The sequence below is a fragment of the Mytilus trossulus genome, chromosome 9 (genome assembly GCF_036588685.1).
Source record: "Mytilus trossulus isolate FHL-02 chromosome 9, PNRI_Mtr1.1.1.hap1, whole genome shotgun sequence".
NCBI lineage: Eukaryota > Metazoa > Mollusca > Bivalvia > Mytilida > Mytilidae > Mytilus > Mytilus trossulus.
Genome location: NC_086381.1, coordinates 42,739,746 through 42,750,636, shown reverse-complemented (window position 1 = coordinate 42,750,636; position 10,891 = coordinate 42,739,746).

The window sequence follows — 10,891 nt, the reverse complement described above, 5'->3', positions numbered from 1 at the left end:
CAGAATGTATGTTACTATGGGAAGATCGCAATCTCAAATTCGAAATTATCACATTGGTCATGAATTTTATATGGAAGTCATACATATGTGTTTATACCACTAACATATCGATTTACATTCACAAGTCGACCATTGACCTCGAGGATTTATATTTGTACATGATTGTTTTTGTGTTGTTGGTATGTTGTTTTATAAAACGGAAAATTTAAACATTTTTTGGTAGGTCATATTTATTTTTTATAAATCATAGGATACCTTGTTCAAAGTCTGGGTTCTCATAATGACTGATATTACGCTGACGACGTCTACAAGAATACATTAATTATAAAATAAATAAACTAATACAGTATTGCAGTGTAAAGTGTAAAGGAACACATAAGAAATTATCCACAATGCCTTTCAACATAAAAATGGTAGCATACGCTATAAATTTATTACTTTGGGATTTCATAAAGCGTATTTCGTTAATAGTGACAAACAAAAAGGTAAATCATGCTACACAGAAGAACAAGTAGTCAGTATGCTGGAGTTTCTTATCGACAACATATTTGTTGAGTTTGGAGGTAGACTTTTCCAACAAATTATCGGCATTCCTATGGGAACAAACTGTGCGCATCCTCTTGCCGACCTCTTCTTATTTTCATATGAATCGGAGTTCCTCCAGACACTTGTCAAAAACAAGAGGATCAAAGAAGCCAGATTATTTAATTTCACTTTCAGGTATATTGATGATGTTCTTTCCATAAACAATCCGAACTTTTCTGATTGGGTTCTATAATATATCCCCCAGAACTAGAGATTAAAGAAACAACAGACACGGCTTCCTTCGCCACATTTTTAGACTTATATCTCGAATTTGACTTACACAGTCATCTCAGTACCAGAATCTATAACAAACGAGACGATTTTAATTTTGAAATTTCCCCCACCTTAGTAGCAATATACCAACTTCACCTGCTTATAGGATATATATTTCCCAACTTATTCGATATTCAAGAGCTTGCAGCTCCTACTCAGACTTTGTAAAACGTCATCAGTGTCTGAGTAGAAAGTTGATAAACCAGGGGTATGTCAAAGAACGTCTCGTCCTTTTTCTAAAAAAAGTTCATCGGAAGGTACCAAGACCTTGTTGATAAATATTCCGTATCAACTTCTCAAATAATACACGGTGGTCTTGATGTATAGATTCTGCGTACTGATGTTGTGTATCATCTTAACAACATGTTTTATTGTTCTTTTATTTGTTTTTGTTCTATTATAAAGATTACTTTTACTGTTGAATGGTTTTATGTGATATCCGTTTGACGTGGCTCGGTACTTATACATCTCGTCAATGTGTTTGTATTGGCTTTCATTTTTTGGTGATTTGTTTTGTATATGTGACTCTTTTTATTTCTTTTGTGCTTATATCGTGACTCTGTACTTTAAAAGATCCCGTCAGTATGATATTTGTCTATAATATGTCATTATGATATATTTCTATTATGAATTACTATATACGTTGAACCATACACGTCAAAATCATTCAATGGCGTAGTGGAATTAACAATTTTTGGATTCTCATAAATTCTATGTATAACTTTTGGACTAGTTTGAATCTCGGTCTATTTCTGTAATTTATTCTTACATACGTTTGATTTTTAACCCTGTATGCATACATTGCCTATGTAAATTTTAAAATTGTTTGTATGCACATTGAACGACAAATTTATGTGACGTATATAATTTTTCTGACGTCAGACACTCAAATCAATCCATATGTTCGTAAATTGTAGATGTTTTTGTGTCCTGTTAAATTGTTCCTTTTAAAAGTTTTGGATTCTCATAAATTCTATGTATAACTTTTGGACTAGTTTGAATCTCGGTCTATTTCTGTAATTTATTCTTACATACTTTTGATTTTTTAACCCTGTATGCGTACATTGCCTATGTAAATTTTAAAATTTGTTTGTATGCACATTGAACGACAAATTTATCTGACGTATATAATTTTTCTGACGTCAGACACTCAAATCAATCCATGTGTTCGAGAGTAGATGTTTTTGTGTCCTGTTAAATTGTTCCTTTTAAAATTGTTATACGATGATGACTGATGTAGATATAGGAAGATGTGGTGTGAGTGCCAATGAGACAACTCTCCATCCAAATAACAATTTAAAAAGTAAACCATTATAGGTTAAAGTACGGCCTTCAACACGGAGCCTTGGCTCACACCGAACAACAAGCTATTAAGGGCCCCAAAAATAGCCCCTAAATGATGTAATAAAATTGAGAATGTAAATGGAGAATGTGTCAAAGAGACAACAACCCGACCAAATAAAAAACAACAGCAGAAGGTCACCAACAGGTCTTCAATGTAGCGAGAAATTCCCGCACCCGGAAGCGTCCTTCAGCTGGCCCCTAAACAAAAATATACTAGTTCAGTGATAATGAACGCATACTAATTTCCAAATTGTACACAAGAAACTAATATAAAAATAATACAAGACTAACAAAGGCCAGAGGCTCCTGACTTGGGACAGGCGCAAACATGTGGCGGGGTTAAACATGTTTGTGAGATCTCAACCCTCCCCCTATACCTCTAACCAATGTAGAAAAATAAACGCATACCAATACGCACATTAAAATTCAGTTCAAGAGAAGTCCGAGTCTGATGTCAGAAGATGTAACCAAATACCCATATTTTGACTATTTTATTAATTGTGACTGTTTATTTAACGCATCATGTAAATGTAGCGGAATTTGATGAGACTGTTATTAAAGTAAGAGGGTTAGCGCTATAGAACCAGGTTTAATCCACCATTTTCTACATTTGAAAATGCCTGAACTAAGTCAGGTATATGACAGTTCTTGTCCATTCGTTTTTGATGCGTTTTGTTTTTTGATTTTGCAATGTGATTATGGACTTTCCAAATTGATTTTCCTCTGAGTTCAGTTTTTTTTTTATTTTACTTTTTATAATATCAAATGCATTTTATTACTTAAAAAGTCGTAAGGGTTCCGCGGAACCCAGTGTCTCGTCTACGTTTGCTGTTAATCGCCTACGCAGTATACGACCGTTAAATTAGGACACGAACCTAGGGTTGTACCATAAACATTCTGACATCAGGACACCAACGCAATTTTTAGGCCTGGACGCGAACACCAACGCCATATAAAACCCTTGAATTGGGACACGAACATCATACCTTAGGGTTGGAACATGTTACTCTGACATTGGGCCAAAACCCTTAACGCCAAACCATAATGTTGGACCACTCTACTTTCCAAGGTGGACATTATACGTAAAGTCACACCCTTGAAAGTAGTTTTCGGATAAATCGCTCTCAAACTTCCCGATACAAGCTCTAGTGCAGGACTTGAGACTTGCCACAAAAACATGTAGATGCTTTAACAATTTTTGTAATGGAAAACCGGTCAGATCTGTCGTAGTTGAACGAGTTAATTTAACACCTTTATACCCCCTGAACCATAAGCCTGTACTACGTCGTAAAAGGAATAGTTTTTGATGTGCAACAATCAAGATTTTATTTAAACATGTGTTGCTTAAAAACAGCGTTATGACAACTTGTCTATATAAGAATTTAACTTGCTCAGTAACTGTCTGTATGAAATTATCCACCATCAGAACAAGACATGCATGGAAACAGAGTAGACTTTAATAAACGTTCTTAGATAAGTAACTTCTAAGACATGCTTATAATTACTATACGAATTCTACAAGATACACTATCTATATTTAATCAGTTAATCAGATAAACTGTTTGGCGTCTTCGTCCGAGTTTTTTTAAAAAAAAGGCTCCTACTGTCCGGTCTATACTAATGTCAGCTATACAAGATCTCGAAATGCCAACTGTAAATTAGCTCAAACGAGAAAACAAACGATTTTATTTATGTACAAAAAATAACGAAACACAAATATTAACACAGCAATAAACAACAACCACTGATTTACAGGCTGCTGAAAGGAAATAAACTAAGAATATTGCGGGGTTTAACATGTTAGCGGGATCTCAACCCTCCCCTGACCTGGGAAAATGGTATAACAGTACAACATATATACGAACAAAATATAAAAATGAATCAGAGGTTGTACTTCTGTAAATATAGACAATGCAATTTCCAATCGGAACGCCCTTTGCGACCAAAACTGTGACACTTTTACTATGAAGTTGTGTGAAAAAGTATGTCCAATTATAGAAAGTTGATATGCACTATAAATGTATTTAAAGGTCATAATATAGGGCTGTGTGGCATATTTTCAACATTTATGTACCCGAACTTGTTAGAGTGTTAGCTTCTACTAAAATTTTGTATTACCCCAAACTTTTTTTTTGCCTGTTACAGAATTTAATTTTCCCCAAAACAGTATGTTTTTATACTGGTAACAGTACTAAATTATGTCTCTATGAGATAAACCTAGAGATCATATATAGGAACCAGTATATCAACAAATCAAATTATTTATGAATATTATATTTCTCCCCAAAAGGGGCGTGGTTTGAGAAACAGCTGTATTTACAAAGTGCAAACTATAATAGGGTTAATTCAGCAGATGAATACAAGTATAAATAGATGTAACAGAAACACAGAGTGGACTTGGCCCAGTACTTGTACATCCCAACAACGAAACAGAAACTATGTAAAGATCGTAGACTGACCGAGCATTTAAGAGATAACTGTATTTTATTTGAAGCTTTAAGGACGTCCATCGGTAGTTTTACTGTCGCAAATTTAGTTCACGTGGCAGAGCGGAGCGGAGACAGGTAAACGGGTATTTGCGACAGTAAAACTACCGATGGACGTCCGCAAAGCTTCCTATACAATACAGTTATCTATATTCTAATGCAAACTATTTCATAATTATATTTCAATCATTATTCCAGTGTAAAATCTTCATTAAAGAAAATTCCACGAAAGATGTAATCTTCTTTGATCCCTACACTTGTTGACGTCATAGGTATACTTCCGACGTCAAACATAAATACCGGGCGTTTTCTAGCTACATTCAGAATGTAATAATTTGATAAAAAGAAGAGATTTAGGTGTAACATGTGAGGTTTTTTTTTTGGCTTATTATTGTAGTAATTACATGTCAATACATTCAGCAATTCATAATGTCGGCTTCCTTAGTTACAGACAAGGAGATAGAGAATTTTATGCTAACTGTCATCCAATTAGAACCATTGTTACAAAATCATTACACATCAATCATCTAATGATAGATTTTAATATATCGTAAACAATATTTAAGTATTTGATAACAGTATTAAATTGGTTACTTCTAAGAAGAAGATTATTTTAAGCATCTTTAAGTTTACAAATTTCCAGGCACGATAAACAACATATTCGAATAAATGAAGATGTTAGGTCCCGTTTGAATACGCTTTTTGTAACCAAAATTCCTGACTAAATATTTACAAATAATACACACGCTATACTTTGGTGTAGACCAAGCATTATATGTAGGCGGGCAAAAAATGTTAACGCAACGTTAGAATTTAAATGAAAACTAAAACTGTCATTGTATCGTGGATACACTGACTTAACATTTCACATGACAAGGCATTTCAAAATGACCAACTGTCCATGTTCGATTGACATATTGACGAATACAGTTAATTTTATTAAACCCTTTAATTAATTGAAAATTAATCCAAATATATTAGAACAGAACGGATATTTGCCCTGGAACTGTCAAACCCTCAAGACCTTAAGTTTACATCTTTTAAGATGATAGTTTAAGATGATCGGGCAAAAAACATTACTGAAGTTAGTGATATGTTGATACGATCAGTTAGTATTCAAAGTTCTAGAAAAGGTTATAAATGCATTTCGACGATGTTTTCGTCAAAGTGGAAATATTTGTTTGTGTCGAAATTCGTATATGTCCATGGTACCAAGAGAACATATACAGCATCCGTTATGTTTAAGTTAATGGAACTGATTGTTTGCTATTCATACAAGATGATATTTCGAATAAAAAGCGACTTATTACGATTTTAAAAAAGACAAATAAGTAAAATATCAAAATATTAAGATAAAAGTCGCATAAACACAATTAAATAAAACAGTTTCGTTTATCAGTTAACGTGCGTTTACTTTCAAGTGCACAACAAATTAATTGTTCCCCGAGTTAAACATAACTTAATCTTTGACAGTTACATTTGATTTATTTAAAGTAAGTTCTTTTAATGTAAATTTCGGCAGTAAAACGATTATTCAACTAACAAATATCATCGAGATTACGGTAAGTGTTGCTGAATGTTTCAATTAAATGCAATTTGGACGGGTCTTTATTGAGGTTGGACTTAAACATGATAATTAGTTATCAAAGGTACCACTGTGAAAAATGAAAGTGTATTCGGAAAATTCAAAAGATCAACGATGAATCTATATTATACAGTTTTTTTGTGTATTTTATGTAACCAATACATAGCAGGGACGTTCAAAGGTTCAGGAAAGGCCTTAATCTTTGATGTGAATACGGTATCTTTATCTTCTATATGACTTTCTGTGGAGGAAATGGATTGAATGTAGATGAATTGTAAATATCTTCATTCTACAGAACGTTCATGTAGTATTTATAACATACCACCACCATCACAATGTTGACTGCTTTGTTTGCCGGTTCAAACGAAAGTGTATTTCTTTTTCTAGAAATAGACGTATTATGCACTTTTTTATGGAACGCCGGAAGTGTAAATATTTAATGTGTTATGTCGCTTTGCCTTTACGTCCTGTCATTTCGTCTTTATGTTATGTGCAGATGCCTTTATGTCCTGACACGGCATCTCTGTGTTATGTCAAATTAGTAATTTGTTTGGTCAAACAAATGTATGATATGTCATTGCTAAACTTTGTTGTGTAAAATATGCATTACATTATGCTGTAACTACTATATATTCTGTGAATACTTCGGAACTTTATGATCAACCACCTTTACATTCTCTCATATTTTATCTATGTTGTGTCTATTCTTCTTTTACGTAGGTCAGTTAATAATTGCGTCCTGTCTCAAGTGTTATTGTTATGTCAAATGTTCTAAACGTTTTGTCGTGATACACCTTTGTTCTATGTAAATCTCATGATATTATAGTCTTTTGGCGTTATGTTGTGTTTATTCAGATGTATCTCTAGTGAAAAACATAATACATCATGGTATAATTCATATGCGTTTTGCCGTAGAGTAAGGACTCTCTGTGAGCATTCATTGCGTCATGTGCAAATGCCTTTTACATTATGTGCAAACAACGAATACGTTTTGTGCAAACCTCGTTTACGTTATGTGCAAAAATTGTTTACCTTATGTGCAAACACCATGTAAGTAATGTGCAAATACCTATTACATTATGTTCAAACATCTATTACGTTATATGCAAACACCTATTACGTTATGTGCAAATACCGCTTACATTATGTGCAAACACCATGTAAGTTATGTGCAAATGCCTATTACATTATGTCCAAACATCTATTACGTTATGTGCAAACACCTATTACTTTATGTCCAAACACCTATTACGTTTTGTGCAAACACCTATTACGTTATGTGCAAATACCGCTTACATTATGTGCAAACACCATGTGAGTTATGTGCAAATGTCTATTACATTATGTCCAAACATCTATTGCGTTATGTGGAAACACCTATTATGTTATGTGGAAACACCTATTACGTTATGTGCAAATACCGCTTACATTATGTGCAAACACCATGTGAGTTATGTGCAAATACCGATTACGCTATGTACAAATGCCTATTACATTATGTCCAAACATCTATTACGTTATTAGCAAACACCTATTACTTTATGTCCAGCCGCCTATTACGTTATGTGCAAACACCTATTACGTTATGTGCAAATACCGCTTACATTATGTGCAAACACCATGTGAGTTATGTGCAAATGCCTATTACATTATTTCCAAACAGCTATTACGTAATGTGCAAACACCTATTACGTTATGTGCAAATACCGCTTAAATTATGTGCAAACACCATGTAAGTTATGTGCAAATGCCTATTACATTATGTGCAAATGCCTATTACATTATGTCCAAACATCTATTACGTTATGTGCAAACACCTATTACTTTATGTTCAAACACCTATTACGTTATGTGCAAACACCTATTACGTTCTGGTAAACGCTTTTTTGACATAGATTGAAATAAAACGCATCAATGATATGCATTTTGAAAATGAAGAAAATTAAATGTTGGACCTTTTTAACAAACTGTGGATTTTCATAATTATATTGAATGGTGTAAAAAGGCTATATACATACTATGTATTTAGTTTTATGGGAAATTATTTTGATCTGCATTAAAAGTGTGCGTTATGCAAACCCCATTAAAAGTTGTGCGTTATGAAATAATTATATTGAATGGTGTAAAAAGGCTATATACATACTATGTATTTAGTTTAATGGGAAATTATTTTGCTCCATATTAAAAGTGTGCGTTATGGTTGCATAACGCACACTTCAGGTGACCCGCCCCTCTTATCTGACAATTTTTTTTAAAACTCACAGGGATGTTGGAAAAATTTGATCCAATTTTCAATCAGACAGGTAGACGGGTGTAACAAAAAGCTGCATTTTCTGATTAAAAACTGCCTTATCCTGTAATCCACAAAAATGACGCATACATATATTAATCTGAAAGAAAGGGTTATCAGCCTTGTTTAACCTTCACTGGCCATACTCAAAATTAAATTCCGCAACTTGAAACTCCAAATAGTGACTTTCATTTATCCGTATTTCGTCTGGTAACTTTTCGAATCGTGTCATCAAGAACGATACAAAAAAATACATAATTTAGTAAATTGTTATTGTTTTCTTCTATTATTTTTTTTATAAGTGATGCACATATCGTTTCTTTTGTTGTCTTTAAGAATAAAAAGATAATTTCGTGGCTAAAATGGTCATCATAACCTAATTTTTCCTTTGAATTTCAGAAAATACTAACTATCTTTTAAAAAGGATGTGGTGTGAATGCCAATTAGACAATTCTCCACGAAATACCAAAATGACATGGAAACAAATAACAATAGATCCCCTTATTGCCTCGCTTTTCGTCCTGTTTCTAAAGCTCGTACCAAAAAAATCACGTTTACCGACAAAGTACATTTATAATCAATACATTATTCCACAGTTGTTGATATGGATTTATCTATTTGTTCAATATTTCAACGAATATCGTCGTATAAATTAGAAACATAAACTTATTTTCCGAACGGAGAGTCTTAAATTCATTGAATATCACGGGATATACGGTATAAACGGTAAGCTTCGATGCGTTTAGTTATAAGCGGGAATGGTTCGATCAATATAGCTAAATACACAATTAAGCCAAATGTTCATAAAATGAATTTGCTGCACATCATTATTCTGACAAATCTTATATAAAAAAATATAAAGTTTCATACAAATATATTCTATTGGATTTCAATGTTATCATTCTAAAATATTTTTTGACAGTTTCTGTAAAATATTGCCATTTTTGTCGAGCCTTCGACTTTAGTCGAAAAAGCGAGACATAGCGATCCTAGATTCCGTCGTCGTCGGTGTCGTCATCGTCGTCGGCGGCGGCGTCCACAAATATTCACTTTGTGGTTAAAGCTTTTGAAATTGTAAAAACTTTCTTAAACTACATAAATGTATACTGGATTTCTTCCAAACTTAGACAGAAGCTTGTTTATGATAATAAGATACATGTACATGTATCCTGAATTAAAATTTGTAAAAATTAAATTAATTTTTTTCCGTATTTTACTTATAAATAAACTTAGATTTTCTGCCAGGAAATAATACATTTACACTGTGAAGCAACACATTCACTCTGTGGTTAATGTTTTTAAAATTTTAATAACTTTCTTATACTCTTTTGGATTTGTAACAAACTTGGACAGACGCTTGTTTGTGATCAAAAGCTAGTATCTGGAAAGAAATTTTGTTACGACCTGTGTTTTACTTAAGAATGGACTTCCAGTTATCATTACAGTCTGAAGTTCTTCTGTAATTTTCCTGCTACTGATTATAAATTAAGAGAGTTCACTTGTCATGTTTAATATTATTGGAATTTTGGAACCCTGTTGTTCATCAGTTTAAAGCACCATGCATGCAACAATTGCCAGGTAACTCCCAGTTTTCAAGAATCTTAAAATGTGCAGTATGTCATTGATACGATTCGAGCTCTCAAAGTGAATCAAGATAATATAAGGACAATAAGACATTTGTAAAAAATATAAAACTCTTGTTATGTGTTGTTTCTAGTTAAGAACATCTTTATGTTAAATATATGAATCAAAGCACTGAAGTACTGAACATCGGATAACCGCAAGTTCTTGTGGACAGTCACAAGCACTTGTCCCAGAAAACCAAATCACATCTCTTTACCTGAAAGTGACGTTAAAGTACAGATAGATAGTTTTTTCTGCGCGTGGATGATAAATTCAACCTCATCGTAGAAGTCATAAAAATCAGTAAAGTCTGTTTTTTTTTGTTATACATTATTTTAATATTTGTAAATTACAGTTACATGTATATATAATTTTCATCCATTTGTATATCATTCAATTGTACTATATTAGTTATAGTGCTGTGCAAGTGCATGGTGGACACTCTTCTGTAATATTTCGATTTTTGTAATAGATTGCATTTGAGTGGGCATTCATATTTTCCAGCAAAACATTCAATGTCCCACGAAAGAGGAAGCAAAGACAGATAACTCTGCATGTGATATCGCAAACGTTCTTGAGATATTCTTCCGCATGCGGTAACACACTTTTTCTGTACGTGTGTATAAATATTAAAGATTTGTTTACTTTATTTATGTTTCTCTTTATTTGTGTAAAAATAACTTCGTCCTCAGACAATATAATCTG